The following is a 10,135-nucleotide window of genomic DNA, read 5'->3' as shown; positions in this document are numbered from 1 at the left end:
ATCACTAGCAGAGACATTGGCTGGAGAAAACCCAGGGCTGTCCAAAAGCCTGTTGGCAAGCCTTTGAAATCTCAGCCATCACTTTAGTAGGAGATGTCCTGCAGCTTGGCCATTCATGGAACAGTTTGAGTTGGAAAAGCCCTCTAAGATCACCCAAACCAACCACTCTGCCAAGGCTGGGGCTAAGCTGTGTCCCTCAGCACCACACCTCTGCATCTTTTAAACACCTCCAGAGCTGGGGATTTAACCACCTCCCTGGGCAGCCTGTGCCAGTCTCTCACCACCCTCACTGTCAAGAATTTCTTCCTAATCTTCAGTCTCAATCTGCCCTCTTCAAGCTTCAATCCATTCCCTCTCATCCTACCTTCCAGTATCTGAAGGGGGCTACAAAAGAAGCTGGGGAGGGTCCTTTTAGGGTGTCAGGTAAGGATAGGACTGGGGGGAATGGAGTGAAACTAGAAATGGGTAGGTTCAGATTGGATGTTTGGAAGAAGTTCTTCCCCATGAGGGTGGTGAGAGACTGGCACAGGCTGCCCAGGGAGGTGGTTAAATCCCCAGCTCTGGAGGTGTTTAAAAGATGCAGAGATGTGGTGCTGAGGGACACAGCTTAGCCCCAGCCTTGGCAGAGTGGTTGGTGGTGGAAGCCTCATCCCTGGAGGTTTTTAAGGCCAGGCTGGAGGTGGCTGTGAGCAATCTGATGCAGTGTGAGGTGTCCCTAGCCATGGCAGGGGGGGTGGAACTGGCGGATCCTTGAGGTGCCTTCCAGCCCTGACAATTCTATGATCCTATCACCACAAGCCCTTTGTAAGAGTCCCTCCCTAATAACCAAATCTCTGCTGCTGCAGCAGTGAGCCACTCAGACACTGGAAACCCTGAAGCCCCTCAGCTCAGCGCTCCAGGAGCACACCAGCCCAGGGAATACCTGTCAAGCAATCACCGTTGTGGTTTTCTCACATCAACCCTGATTGTCCCCAAAATTCTGACTAAACAAATAATTGCCAAGCATATTTCTTGTTTTGTTCTGAGCACAAGCCTGCTGCAGAGAGGTAACAGTAAACAATTCCTGGTCCCTGAATTGGTTTACATTTACACATCAAAACTGAGGAATAAATCTGGCAGAGCTATTTGATCTTTGCATGAAAATACACTTCCAGCTTTGAAGTCCATTTCTGCTCATTTTGCAGCCACAGATTTCCAGCAGAAGGTGATTATGCCTCTGATTACCGACGGCCATTGTAGCAGCAGTTTTCATCTAATGCTTCTTTAGAGGGTAATCATTGTCTTTTGTTGACCAATACAACAGCCGAGAGAGCCTCGCACGCCTGGTCAGTGCAATTGAAAAACAGGCTAAATCTACTGGATTTTTGTCATGCACTAAACCCTGAATAGGGGAATAAAAATGTCCTCAATGCCTGGAGGTGCATTGTTACTTTGAAGCTACTCCTGGCTACCACCACCGCAGGATCAGAGGAGAGGCTCACACCCACTACTTGAAACAATGATTGGATTCGTTTTCCTTATTATTTCTCATGCATTCTATTTCGAGCATCACCCCACTTGATGTTGTAATTAGTCCTCTGGAAAACCTTTTGCAGAATCAATTATTCTGGCTTTGGAGTATCAGAGCTATGACAACTAGGCATCAGGCAGGAGAAACCATTGAGTCATCAACATCTGCAGGAGGGACCCAGGTTTCATCTGGCGCTGAGGGCAGGTGAGAAGCAGATCTTCCTCCTTATAAGCAGGAGCATAAATTGGGTGCAGAAACCTCCTACTGATGGCACATAGGACTCAGCACACTGAACCTTTCAAAGGGTCCCTTTAGATGTTCCTTTAGAGGGTGTCTGGAATGGACCCTGTCTGGACACAGAGATGCAAGCTCATCATCAAGGCAGGAAAGCAGTGATGTTTGCTGGGAATGTGTCTATGCAAATGGAGCTCCAGGAGTTTCCCTCTGCTCCTTTAAGTACTTTTTATCTCTTTAATGTACTTTTTTTCTAGCAGAAGGGCTGTACACATCCACCCAGTAAAGGCTCCTTTGTTGCTGCCTTGTCTTTGCTGCCTCCACCTGGGTGCAGTCCCCGTCCCTGGAGGTGTTTAAGAGTGCTGGGAGATAGGGTTTAGTTGAGGACCTGTAAGTGTTAGGCTAATGATCGATCTCAATGATCTTAAAGGTCTTTTCCAGTCTAGGCAATTCTGTGATCTTCCCTGGCTTCCCCTCCACCTACCTCTTCTTCAGCCTTTGAACTTCTGCTCTCTGACTTTGCACACTACTCAGCCCATGGTGAAATATTGTGTGTTTTCCCCTTCCAAAATGCACTTTTGAGAGTCAAAGCTCTCTTACAAGCCCCCACATGCCAAGAGCAGCACCCAACCCGTGCTCAGCCAGCAGCAGTCATCCCTGGCCAGCAGTTATTGCATTTATGAGCTCCCCATGAGACTGATGGTAGATTAAAGCCTCCAAGAGTGGCTGTCCCTTCTTCACAAATTCAATTGCAGGAAGGATTAGTTGTGTTGGACACAAGGAAGGCTCAGAGTATTGGCTCTCCAACCTCAATCCAGGAGCAGACGTGGTCTGGGATGCAGCTTGCAGAGATAAACCCAAGCACAGTCCAGGCTGTTCAGTGCTTTCAGTGGCAGTGCTCCAAGATTTAATGAGACTGAAAGAAATTTAGAGCTCCTCCAGTTCCCTGTTGGTATAATTAAAGGATCCTGGCATCAAGGTGGCATGGCATGTCTTCCAGCTTTCCTTCTCTCTTGGTGTGCACTCACCTCTGCAAAACGAGCCTGCAGCCATCTCCTTCCTTCCCAGGAACTGCATCTTCCTGGAAAGTACTGCACAATCAGGAAGTCACTCCAGATGCCAGGGAGCCTGGCCCAGATTGCCCACTGCTCAGCAAACCTGGGCTCCCACTTTCATTTCAGCTTTTCCACCATCCTGCCCATTTTGTTCAGTTTCTTCCCCAGTGGGAAGGACTCAGGTGCTCCTCATTATCCTCCTGCACTGTTCTAGCAAACAAAAAGGTGGAATAAAATGAAGTCTTTTTCATTGGACAGTGTTCTAATGACTCCAAGAGGACAAAGTCAATATTAGTATTCACGTCACGTCCAATTATCTCCTTGCCACGTCCTCCCCTTCGCTCTCCCATGTGTTGGCTCATCACAGGACGCTAATTAGGTCACTTCAAATGGACCATAATTGACAGTGGCATTTTTGCAGGTTCATATTTTCACACAGAAAGACCTGAGACCACATTACTGACCAGCAATTTTGACAATTACGGTCAATTAAGTTTGTCAACATCCCGACTGACAAAATGCATCCACAGCCATTGCGGAAACCCTGGCGGTAGGGCCACGGGCTGGGCAAGACACCGGAGGTAAGAGGCAGAGATGGAAGGCTGCACCCAGATGACTCTCTCTCAGCCAATCTGTGCTTAAAGCTCAAGATCTTTGCCTTCTCACTTCAAGATCTTTGGGATCTTATACCAAGATCATCTCTATTTCACATCAAGCTCTTTTCCATCTAATACCAAGATCTTTTCAATCTAATACCAGGATCTTCTTGATCCAATACCCTGCCAACAGAGAGCTAACACAAAATAATCATCTTCTAATTGATGCCTGGGCTTTAATGAACATATAGGAAAATCCCAATGTTGTTTGTTTCAGTGTTTTCAATGAAGTATGCAAGATGGTTTTGATCTAATACCAAGATCTTTCTCACCTACTATCAAGATCTCTCTGATCTAATATCAAGATCTTTGTCACTTAACACCAAGATCTTTTTCACCTAATATCAAGATCTTCCTGGTCCAATACCCTACCAATAGATAGCTCTCAAAATGTCTTGCTGGAGTTCACATACAGCAGTTGGGGAGAGGGGGGAAGTTATCTTCTTTATCTTCTAATTAACCCCCCCACCGTTGCCTGGGCTTTGAGGAACAGAGAGAAAAATCCCAGTGTTGGTTTCCCAATGTTTTCACTGCATGCTTCACCTACAACTTTAGCTGATATAACCAAGATCTCTCTGCTGTGCTTTGTCTCCTCCCTACACTGGCTGGAAGTTTTTGTGGACAACCTGCAGAATACTTTGGTAATTTACTGAAGATGCTCAACTTCAGTCCCAGGCTCTCAGGGCCACACAGCAGAGGGACAGATTTTGTTCACTCTTCTGTGCAAGGTAGGTGTTCCTATAGGAATCCTTTCCTCAGGCTGAGTGTACCTTGTAATCATCACAATGTACCTTTTATATGTATAAATCAGAATAATATCCTTCTGGTAATGAATATCCCTTATAATCAATACAAAAGCCCTCAAGATTAAATGCAGGATTAATTACAGGCAAAATTAACTCAGAACGAAGCTATCAGACTAAAGATGATCATAGACAATGAAATGCAACCACCAAGAGGGTTTGTGATGCTGCATGCAAGAACCAAACACCTTACAAAGGATCCCTTCCCAAGAAGCCTTGGGGAGCAGATTGCACCAAATCAAAACTGGGGGGGAAGACTGGCAGTGGATTTTCCACTGCTGGCTCTGGGAACAAAACAAAAAGTCAATTAATTTAACTTCATTCCAGGAGAAGAGAGAACTGCACTTTCAAATCCTGATTACTGTAACTACCTTTTGCTTGAGCACATTCTGCCCCGGGGCTAGGCACAGGTCGAGCAGTTGCATTAATGCAATTCAGCCAGGCTTCTTGAAATTAATCCCCCCACACTTTGCAACACCCAGGAAGACTTCTGTCTTCTGTGGTCATTTGGAAGTCATTAGCGAAGCTAAACAGCCATGAAAAGCATTGATGGGACAGGAGAGGAAAGCAGGCACACAAAACCCCCATCCTTATTATCCAGGAGATATTAAGTGTGTGTTTAACGGGGAGCTAGTGCTATATCAACTGTAAAGCAAGGGGGCTTGACAGACATTGATATAGTTGGAGCTGTGTTATCATAGGCAAATGCAAATTGAGGAGAATAGCTGGCAAGTCTGAGAGGAGCCTTCATTAGCTCTCCAGGCCAGGGCTTGCATCTGAGCAGCAGACTCCCATATTCCTGCTGACCTCAAGCAGCTAGGTTGGCTAAAAAAATTAACAGCTCAGTACAGAACTGGAGCCTCTGAAGTCCCTGTTTCCCAGCTTAGACCTGCCAGGAGAGTCAGACCTGATTGAATTGGAAATTAAAGCACAAAGAGGGGCATGTCCTGCATGCCTCCCCTGCACTGTTCAGTGTAAAGTAGCACAATGTCTGAGCAAAAGCTAACAGTCCTGGGCCTTTGCAGGAACCACTTTTATTTGTCTTTATCTCCATGATTGGAGTGAGTGGAGAATGCTGCTGCCACCTCCCAGGGACATAACCTGAAGTAATTGTTCATTTCTTATTTATATTTATTTCCCAGGGATAAAAATGAAGCCATGGCATTGCTGTCAGCAGTTTTTGCAGTGCCAGAGGGAGTGCTTAAGAGGTTCAAAAGCAGCAGTGCTCAAGCTGAGGTGCTCACACAACAAGATTCTTTAAAAGCAAATTTAAAGTCACTTTCAAAGCAGATGAAAAGGCAGACAGGAGAAGAAGCAGAACCCCCACAATTTAAAACTCCATGGGAGGCAAAGGACTCTGCAGGAAAATGCCAAGTTTTCCACCTGCTGAACCCCACAGGTAGTTTGCAACACAAAGCCATAGACGTCCTTGGGACTTGACCACTCTGCTCCCTTTGCTCAGCTGTTTCCTCTTGTCTGCTTTCCTTATGTCAGAGCAAAGAGAGCAGGGAATGCTTCTGCCTGTGGTCTGCATCACCACCTGACAAAGTGATGGTGAGAACAGCCTGGTCTCAGCTCAGGCCTGCAGCCAGCCTGCCTTGGAACTCTTCCAGGCTTGGAGTCTGGGGTGCATGAAGAAGAGTGTGGCCAGCAAGTTGATGGAGGTTCTCCTTTCCTTCTACTCTGCACTGGTGAGTCCACATCTGGAGTATTGTGTGCAGGTCTGGGATCCCCAGTTCAAGAGGGACAGGGAATTACTGGGAAGAGTCCAAAGGAGGGCCACAAAGATGCTGCCCTTATGAGAAAATGCTGGTCTGGGCTCTTTTCAGTGGTGGTCAGTAACAGGACAAGGGGCAACAGATACAACCTAGACCACAGGAGGTTTCACTTGCACTTAAGGAGTAACTGCTTTATTTCGAGGGTGCTGGAGCCCTGGAGCAGGCTATGCCCAAAGAGATTGTGGAGTCTCCTTCTCTGGAGACTTTCAGCACTGATTTCTTCCAGTGAGGATTTTCAATCTTTTCTGTGTGTGTTGCACTCCCTTTAACTTGAGCCTACCAATGCTACTGAAAGAGCAGAGGCTTGCTGAATAGCCCCAAGGAAGAAAAAACCCTTTCTGCAGCTGTGTCTTCTGAAAGCTAAATTTAGAGGGGGCTTCAGGACATAGGAGCATTTGGCCCCACATTTTCTCTAATTATGGCTATGGCTGTTCGGTTTTTCACAGCAGAAAAGAGGAAAGTGCTGAACCAGTGGGAAAAAAATAGTTCCTCTTTCCTTGGCAAACATAGATGCACACTCTGAAATTCATTTTGAATTGCAGATGCCTTGCTGAAGCAGCTCAATGGCTCTGAGAGTGATGATTTGCAGCATGAGATTATGGCCACAGCAAAGGTGCAGTTGAGTGTGTGGCTCACATCTCCTGCTTACAAGCAAGTGTGACTCTGAAGTGCAATGCATGGCAGTCCAGGTAAGGGGAAAAAACAGAATCAGTAAAAATATAAAGCATGGAGGGGGAAAAGGGGGAGAGGGGAGGGAAAGAAAGAAGTGGAATCTGCATCTAGCTATTTTTCCAAACTCATTGTGAAACCATTCATACAATTCCAGAGCAGCCAGAAACGAGGTCAGCTTCTGGCAGATCATGTGGGTCTGACTCGACTGAGCCAGTGCTCTGTGATCAGCTCCGTATGTGTCATCCTTCTGCTGTGTAATTTGGTTTTCAAAGTCTAAAGATCTCATTAAAGTGACATGGCTGCAGCCTGCTGTAAGAGGCTGAGCACTTTGCAGTTGGAGATATGAAAATACAGCAACCACCAACCCAACCCAGTCACAAATTTGTTAACCATCAAAGATAGCAGAAGAGAATTGCTTTGTGATTATGGTGTAAGCAGCAGCAGCAGCTTGTTTATTCCTTGAGAGAAGAGAGCTTCCAAGAAGAGAGTTTATTGCAGATACAGAGCTTCAGCTTTGCCAAAGCCCTCAAGTTTTGTACACTTTTTTCCCCCCTTAATGTAATTCAACCACCTTGCCTCCTAATTTTGTAAGAGAAGGGGAGGCCATGAACAACTGCTTCATATCTTAAAGCAAGAAGCTCTTCAGCTAAATATTTAGGTCAAGAATCTTTGCTGAATGATAGAAATCAATGAACTGGGTGATAGAAAGCCAGCATTGCTTGGATCTTTAAAGGAGCTTCTTAGAAGAGGCAGGCAGTGAAAATAACTTGGGTTAGGAGCCTGAATTACCCCAAAGTCAGACACATTACACAGGAAAGCATCCTAGGTGTTGAAGCAGCGAAGTGTCACCAGGTCACGGAGTGCTGCTCCTCTTTAAAGGGAATTTCAGTCCCAGGTTGTGGATGTGCTCAGGAATTCTGTCCAAAAAGAGGCAGTGTTGAAGTGACAGCGTTTGCTGAATGGCCAAGCTGTTTAGGGCAGTGAAGGAGTGCACTGGCTGTGCAGACATTATGGTGTTGAGTGACTGGAATGTGAAATGACAGAGAAAGTTCAATGTGGATGAGGAGAAAACACAGGGAAAAAGAAAATCCACAGGATCTCAGGGAAAGAAAAAACCCAAAAGCTCTTTACTTGGGTGCTGGCTAATACCTTTTAAAGCAACCCTAAAATAAGGGACTACAAAAAGATAGTTCTGTGGTGGGGGGAAAAAAAAGCTTAATGCTGAGTGGAAAGCAAAAAGGGAATGTGAAAAAAAGAATTAGAAAATAGGGAGAGTTGAGACAGTAGGGAGAGAAAATAGATTGAGACTTACCTTGAGGACTGGCAGCTTGAACACTGAGGTCTTCTGAGGGACCACAGCTTTGCATGAGGGATTTTAGAAGCTGCAAGACTCCAGGGCAGCCATCCTGGAATCATCCAAGACTAGCAGGGGTTCAGAGCCCAGTTCACTGCCTGCATGGAAAGCTAGGACCAAAGTATTAAACTTGTGTCTACCTCATGTTGAAGCCATCAGATTCTTAATTGGCAGTTACTCAATTGCTCAGAGATGTCAGTGCCAGACCTGCAAAGGTGCAGCCTTGCTCTGGACAAACACTGAGCTACCTGAATGCTCTTTTAAACATCCCCTCGTGATTTTATCCCAAACCCTTAACTTCTTTTCCTTTTGCTGTAATGATCTCCCTTCAGTCAACAGCCACCACTTGATTTTCTTCCCAGTGGATTTAAAATGTCAGGCAGCATTTGCTGCGAGGCAATGTTGTTATCTTTTAGTTAAAAGCACATTTGCAGTAATTACTGGGGGGGGGGGTGGATATTAAAAACACATATTCCATGACCACTCCTAATTTCCTGACCTGCTGAGTGCCCAGACAATGTCATCTCTGCATCTACAATCGGTAACGCACATTTTAGGACCAGAAAGACAAAGAGTAGCAAAGGGTGTTGGAATTATGAACAAAATACACCCCAAAACCCCCTTAGTTTATGATGTTAAATGGGTGTGTCTGTATGTACTGACCTCCTGCATCTTGCTTTAATTATGTATCATTGCAATGTGGATGCACTTAAGGGACTTCACTTTTATTTCATTCCCTGTTTAGGGTAAATCAACAAAAACTTCCATTTCCCTCTGATGCAAATCCATAGGGACAAGAACTGAGCTGGCTATGAGTTGTTCTCAAGCAAGATGAATTAAACTCTAATATTTCTCTTCTATAGAAATCTGTAGAGGATTTAATGGTCTGCAGATTACTTTAATGATAGTAATGATCTGTAGATGGCTTTAGTGATATTACTTAAAGAATACCCTGAAATTAAAGGGAAAGATCCCAGCCCCCCTCTGCTCCCACATGCTAGAAGATGTTATTCTGTCACTTACCCTCAGATGCCTTGCAATGAGAAGCTGAGCCAGCCAAATAGGTTACCTAAATGAAAGAGAGAATCTCTTCTGGTTTAAAGCTATCACACAACTAAAAGTAGTTCTCAGCTCAAGGAAGTTGCAGCAATGTTTATTAAAAAGCAGTGTACTGAGACTTTTTGAAATGCACTGATGAAGAAAAGATGAACCTTGAATGCCTGGAAAGTGTTCCAGTAGCAGTGTTTCTCTTCAGCAATTAATTAGGAGTAGATAAAACAGACTGCAATCACATTAATCACTAATCTAAGCACACTCGTGTGTGTTACAGGTATTTTCAGCTCCTGTATTAAGGAACAGTCACCCTCTTTGCTTTTCAAACCCCTCCAGAAGTCTAACAAGCCTGAATTTCTTTAGCCAAATGCTCTTTACAATAAACTTTCCTGCAGTTCTTCCATCTGTGGTAACCCTTTTCACCCAGTAATGCTAAATATCTGACTCAGCTTCCCCAAACCTCCTCCTTTTTCCATTAGCAGGCTACAAAAACCAGTATTTGCAATTAAAACACAAGAAGATACTCTGGAGCATAATTAAGTGCTCCCAAGAAGAGTCTTCAGGTAACATTCTTAAGCACAAACCCATGGAAAATGTTGATAATTCATAGAGCTGCAGCAGGGAATTCAAAACAGCTTCACTCTTTTTTGCTCTAACTCATGACTGGAAAGAAACACTTGGAGGAGGTTTTATTCAGCTCTGGAAGCCAATTAGTGATCCAATATGATTAGATTTCATTAGCTCTAAAAATGAGACAACTGTCAGAAGAGCAAAGTACCACAGGGGGAAAAAATAATCTATGGCTGTTTATTTTCTACCATAGAGAATCTAAATGCTACCTGGTTTGAGAGGTAAATAGACAGAGAATTAATCAGGTTGGAAAAGACCTTTGAGATCATCAAGCCCAACCTATCACCCAACACCAGCTAATCAACTAAACCAGAGTGTGGTCTTAGAAACTAAAATCTTCCCTGTTCAATTAAATCATCTGCAATTCCATAACTGAAAGCTGGAAATGTA

General features: G+C 44.7%; 1 long non-coding RNA gene across 1 annotated transcript; it reads right to left on the bottom strand.

The window, feature by feature from the left end:
- Positions 1–7,045: 7,045 nt before the first annotated feature.
- On the bottom strand, positions 7,046–9,670 carry LOC137452178 (uncharacterized). The gene is made up of 3 exons (XR_010989992.1): positions 9,086–9,670; positions 8,021–8,172; positions 7,046–7,732 (listed from the first exon to the last, which is right to left on the bottom strand). It is a non-coding gene; the product is annotated as an uncharacterized lncRNA (long non-coding RNA).
- Positions 9,671–10,135: the final 465 nt, after the last annotated feature.

Source organism: Melanerpes formicivorus, unplaced genomic scaffold, assembly GCF_026170545.1.
Source record: "Melanerpes formicivorus ecotype bairdi unplaced genomic scaffold, bMelFor1.0.p_v2 SCAF_50, whole genome shotgun sequence".
NCBI lineage: Eukaryota > Metazoa > Chordata > Aves > Piciformes > Picidae > Melanerpes > Melanerpes formicivorus.
Note: the sequence above shows the minus strand (reverse complement) of the source record. Positions and strands in the feature narration are given on the sequence as shown.